The sequence below is a fragment of the Elephantulus edwardii genome, unplaced genomic scaffold, assembly GCF_000299155.1.
Source record: "Elephantulus edwardii isolate Elephantulus edwardi_28Jun2011 unplaced genomic scaffold, EleEdw1.0 scaffold00029, whole genome shotgun sequence".
Classification (NCBI taxonomy): Eukaryota; Metazoa; Chordata; class Mammalia; order Macroscelidea; family Macroscelididae; genus Elephantulus; species Elephantulus edwardii.
In genome coordinates this window covers 16,880,203-16,886,384 of record NW_006399779.1, presented here as the reverse complement: position 1 = coordinate 16,886,384, position 6,182 = coordinate 16,880,203, and positions in this window count along the sequence as shown.

Sequence of the window (6,182 nt, the reverse complement as noted above, 5' to 3'; positions counted from 1 at the left end):
TCTTATTGCGCAGTTTTAATCTGTCTTACTGTTAACAAGCATATTATTTGTTGATAATTATTTATTATTAACCTATTCAGAACTGAACTCCAGAGAAAAAATTTATTGAAGGGGCCTAAAGTAAGAATTTAGTTTGACACAAATATTTTGCCCAACTTGCTATGCCAATGTAATACTGAAGGGTATTATTATATTGAATTAGTTATTGAGAAGTTAACTTTAGCTAATCTCCCTCAAGCAGAAAATTACTTTCAATTTCAGTGTTTAACATTTCAATATACCTGAAAATAACTTTTTAATCACATGTTATTGTTTATCAATGATAAAAAAAACACAAAAATTCTTATCACTGGACAAATAGACAACATCACAATAGATGTAGTAGAAATTAAAACTGTCAATAACTTCATCTTACTCGGATCCACAAGCAACATCCTTGGTACCAGCAGTCAGGAAGTCAGGAAACATAACGCGGTTGGAAAGTATGCAGTTAGGGTACTTTCCAAAGTATTGAGGGTTATCTGTTTGGGGACCAAATTGCATCTGACTAATGCCTTGGTCTTTCTGATCACTTGCTATGCATCTGAGAGCTGAACAATGAACACAGTTGACAGAAAAAGAATGGAAGCCTTTGAACTGTGGTGTTGGAGAAAAGTTCCTAACGATAGTCAAAATAACACCCTCCCCCCAAAAAAAACAAAAATAAAACCCACAAAACCATGTCATGGAAAAGTGCAGCCATTATGTTCTTTGGAGGCAAAGATGTTAAAGCTTCACCTCACATATTGTGGACATTTTCTAGGAGGGTCTATTTCTTAGAGAGGGACATGATGCTTGGAAAGGCAGATGGTAGGTAGGCAAAGGAGAGGAAGACCCTCAACCAGGTGGATTGATACGGTAACTGCTGCAGTGGGTTCTAGTGTATCAGGAAGTGTAAGAACAGCACAGGATAAGACAGGGTTCAGATTTGTTGTTGATAGTGTTGCTATGGGTCATACTCAACTCAAAAGCACCAAACAGCAACAACACAACATTGCATTGTAACAATATCACTTCCACTGCCAGTGGTTTTTTATGCATTATAGAAATATTAAATAAACATTAGTTAGGGAATTAGAGTAAAATGTGTTAACCTAAACACCAAATGACAATTTATGGGTGGCAATTAAAAGATTTCTAAACCACATATCAAGTGAGAAAATCATAAGTGGAGAATTGCTTCCTTTCAAAAATATTAATTTTTGCCTATAATCTACATTTTTCAATTATAGTTTCAGCTATTGTTCTGAAAACCCACTGGAGGTTGAGTTCTCACTCAACAGTACACAAAAACCACAACAATTATACTTTCAACTTCATTTTCAGTTATCATACAATTAAACTTCAAGAGTTCATCAGAAGGAAATTTAACAAAAAAAGAATAAGTATAAAGTTGAAGAACGGCTATATAATCTTAAGTCTGAGTCAGAAGGTTTACATAAAGTATTGCCCTTGGTATTTTAACACAAATTTATTTTCTATTTTAGCATGCATACCCAATGGAAATAATCAACACAATCAAGATTTTAAAAAAAAACTTAACACACTTTATAAACTCCCTTCATTTCTTCATGTTTTTTTAATAACTTGTTTCTTGGACTCTGTCCTGTAGCTTCTACTTCTTCTTCTAGCTAATCACTAACTTTCTTGGACTTTGTATATTTGTATATAAATGAAGATACACAAGTTGTCCCGTATTGTTTTCAGGCTTTATTACATCAGTATGTGTTTTAGTATCACCTCTGTTCTTGAAATAATAAGGGACAATTCAATTTTCTTTTTTAAATAATATTTCAGTGAATGGATATGTCACAATGGTTTGATCTGTTTGCCTTTTTTTATATTTGCATAATATATTTAGCTTACATAGTATTTCATTCCTGTACATTTTGTTTTATACTATCTTTCATTTATATTTTCATGAAATCATTCATATCCGTTGCATTTTATATAGTTACTATTAATAGATACCTATTATTTATCTTTTTAAATGAACAGTAAATTTTTGTTTGTTTCAGTTTTTTACTATTAAACATAAAATTATTAGTAACACTTTCATGCAATTCTTTGTGTGTATGTATTCACACAACTACTGATCCATATTAAAGTAAATACTCACATGAAAGGTGCTAATGGCTGGGTGTCAACTTGGCTGCCAGTGAGTTTGTGATTTGAGAGTTATAATGTAGTCATTCCTTTGAAACACTGATTTATTCTGATAATTTCCTTAATATGACCAAATACAACCTCCAAGATGAGAACTCTGTAAGTGGCAATCAGTTCAAAGGGAGTCTTCTTCTCAGGTTGTAGTTTGTGTTAATTCTATGTAGACGTTTTCAATGCACCATTGTTCTATAGCATATCTAGGGCCTTCATCCTCACCCAACTTTAGACCTCTAGTTCTTTGGTCTTGAGTCAGTAATCAGCTTTGTTGCTTCAGAGTTCAGAAAGTCTCCCAAATTTCACCTTCACCTTCCTTTTTTTTGTCAACACCTAAAAGCTATTTCATGGAAGTAGGAGTAATCACAGGACATACGTCTCATGTTGTATGTTTCTCAGATATTAATATCATTTCACATCTGATGAAAAATTATTTGAAAATATTTTTTCATATATTTTTAGGATCCATCTGGTGTTTGTTAGCCGCTTCAACACATACATTTTTAAAATCAAAAGAATGAACACACGAATTGCTGTAGTTAACATAAGGTCAAGTGATTCATTCATATTGTTACATTATATTTTTCTTATTTTATGAATTTTGATAACATTATACATATGAATTTTTGCCAGCAGTATTAGTGGTAAGGGGTTGTTGGCACCCCAAAGGTATCCAAGATGGGAAATATCCTCCTGTATGATTTATATCCTCTGAAAACCTGCTGAAGGGTCAGCTATGGGTCAGTTCCAACTTGACAGTACATAACTGCAACGTTAGAAATCGAAAGCATTACTAAATGTCTTTTGAATAGGTCGTTTCTCTTGAGATTTTAAAAAGTTGCCATTAAATCTGTAGTGTTCATTTTGTAATGTGTGTTTATGGATAATACAATAAAAATGCAAATGAGTATACTTGCCAGAAAACTCAAGTTTAAATTTTATTATATTAGTAAACTTAATTTATTCAATATTTTTTAAATGGTAAGAAAAATGATCTATCAGGATTATATTGTGTTGTTGTTGTTGCTACATGCCGTCAAGTCTCCTGCAACTCATAAGGACCCTATTTACAACAGCTCTGAAGCCTGCCCTGGCCTAAGCCAGTGTCACTAACCCCGAACTCATGTACTCCCATTAATCCAGTTACTGTATCAATCCATCTCATCTGAGGTCTTCCTATTTTGTGCTGTCCTTCTGTACTTCAGAGCATGATGTCCTTTTCCAAAGTCTAGTCCCTTCTTGCCACATTCCCAAAATATGTGTGATAAGCTTCAAAATCCCAGCCTTCAAAGAGAGATTGGTAGTCACCACCTCCAAGACAGATCTGTTTGTTTTCTTGATGATCCATGGTATATGTTCAATACTCTTTCCCAGCACCACAACTCAAAGGTATTTGATTTTTCTTCTGCCATCCTTAGTCATTGTCCAGCTCCCTGATGGCTAACAAGTAATTGTGAAGACTATAGCCTGTACTACGCACACCTTAGTCTAAAGACTGACATCATTGTTTCTCAGTGCTCTGGAGATTTCTCTGACGGCAGATTTTCCCTGTGCAATTTGTCTTTTGATTTCCTAACTTCTGGTACCAAGAGTGTTGTTTGTGGAGCCAAGAAAGCTGTAATTGGTAACGTCCTCATTCTTTTCTCCATCCATCATGGTGCTGCCAATTAATCCAGTGGTGAAAATCTTTGTCTTCTTGATTTTGAGCTTCCATCCATATTGAAAACTACAGTTCTTGACCTTCTACAGCAAGAGCTTCAGGTACTCCTCAGTTTCGGTAAAAAAGGTTGTGTCATCTACCATGGCAGTTGATGAGTCTTCCTCCAATCCTGATGCCACATAGCTTTTCATAAATCCCAGCTTCCCAAATGATTAAATCTATATATAATTTGAAAAGGTATGGAGACAGAATGCATCCCTGACACACTCCTTCCCTGATTTTGAACCTTGCTCAGTTCTGAGGACTACTTTCTGGTCCAAGTATAGGTTTCACATAAGCACAATCAAGTGTTCTGGGATTCTCATTCTCTCAAGATTAGCCACAATTTGGTGTGAGCTGCACGGTCCAAAAGGTTATGCATAGCCAATGAAACACAGATAGACTGATAGAGTTCCTCTCATACTCTTTACTTTCGGCCAAGATCCATCTGACATTGGCAATAATGTCTCTAGTGCCATGACCTTTTCAAACCCAGCTTATATTACTGGTAGTTCTCTGTTGATGCACTGTTCCAGTTTTTTCCTAGATAATCCTCAGCAAGATTTTTCTTGTGTGGTGTGATAGAACTGATATTGTTTGATAATCTCCACACTCTGTTGGGTCACCTTTTTGGAAATGGAAATAAATATGGATCTCCTCCTGTCAATTAGCCAGGTAGTTATCCTTCAGATTTCTTGGCACAGCCTGGTAAGCACATCCAGGGAAGCATCTGTTGAAATATGCTACTTGGTATCCCATCAATACCTGGGGCTTTAATTTTTGGCCAAATCCTTCAGAGCAGCCTGAGCCTTCTTCCTTCATCACCATTGCCTCTTGATCATATGTTGTTTCTTTTGAAATTATTGTTGCTGTTTTTGTTGATTGCCTTCGAGTCAAGCATGACTCATAGTGACCCTACGAACAAAAGGCTTGAAACCCCTCTACAACATCTACATTTATCAAAGTCCATAGAATTTCCCGAGGCATGTTATTTAGGAAGCAGAGAATAATCACACAGTTTAGTAGGTAGAATTCAAACTCCAATTCTATGATCTGGTTGAGATTTTAGCTAAGCATTATAAATTTTCTGTAGTTCAACTTTTTTGTTTGAGAATTATAGCTCACAGTAAAAGTATGTTGTATTATTATCAACAATACTTTTTTTAAGATTGACTGATAAGGTCTAATACATAGAAGGTGTTCTAAGATTGGTCATATGTTAAACACTGATTTTTCTGAATATTGTTGTTAAGCACAATTTATTCAGAACCAACTCATAGCTGAGCCTCTACTGGATATTCAGGGGCAGTAAATGGCATGAATGAGATAGACATTCAGAGCAGATGGTTGATTCAATCTGTGTGCCTTTCAGTTGCCACCAAAATCCCTTATCCTTATCCTTATCCACTAGGCCACAAAAAATTTATAGGGAGAATTAATATGAACTTTTCAGGTGATTTCTTCTGTGACACACTAATTTTTTTTTTCAAGATTAAAGAAACTTTTTGTTTGTGGGTTGTTTTTTTCTTTTCGCATAATAAGTTTTTGTTTGGGTGTAGTTCTTTGTTAGCTACTAGTAAACACAAAGTTAAAAGTAAGAAAATTAAAAATTAATTAGTTTTAATTAAAAACTAAAAATAAGATAATTCTCTTTTATAGACCATTAATTTAAGTCCATCTTGTATTTAAATAGTAATAGTAAAATAAAATAGTTGTTCTTTTCATTTTATCAAAAATTGTGCTATCTTCTGAGGAAAAGCAATATATAATAACATAACGGCATAACAGATCAAAAGACTTGACTCCATTTTCTCTATATCACTGAGGTTTGGACTTGTAAAAGTGATGAATTTTAATGAATACTACTCCTATTAATCTATTGTGATTGTGAAGAGAAATGAATTCCATTGTTAAGCATCTCAAAGTAGTAATTACTCCAAGTATTACATTTCTGTATATAAAGTCAGAATTTTGAATTTTCATTGAACATCATGAAGAGAACCTGTAGAAAGCAAATTTAATTTTTAATATTATGCATTTTAAATGCAAAGGAAATTTAAATAAGGTTATTTTTCTTTAATATTTTCAATAGGCTATAAGATATTGTATTGTTGTTATATACCATAGAGTCGGAACTGATCCACAGCTGACTGACCAGCAGATTTTCAGAGGCAGTTAATTGCACAGAAGGAGACTGCCCATCCTTCTCTTATGGAAGATATTACATAAGAACATAAAGAGTAAAACGTACAGGTGATTAAGCATAGATATGATTTTTTTGTTA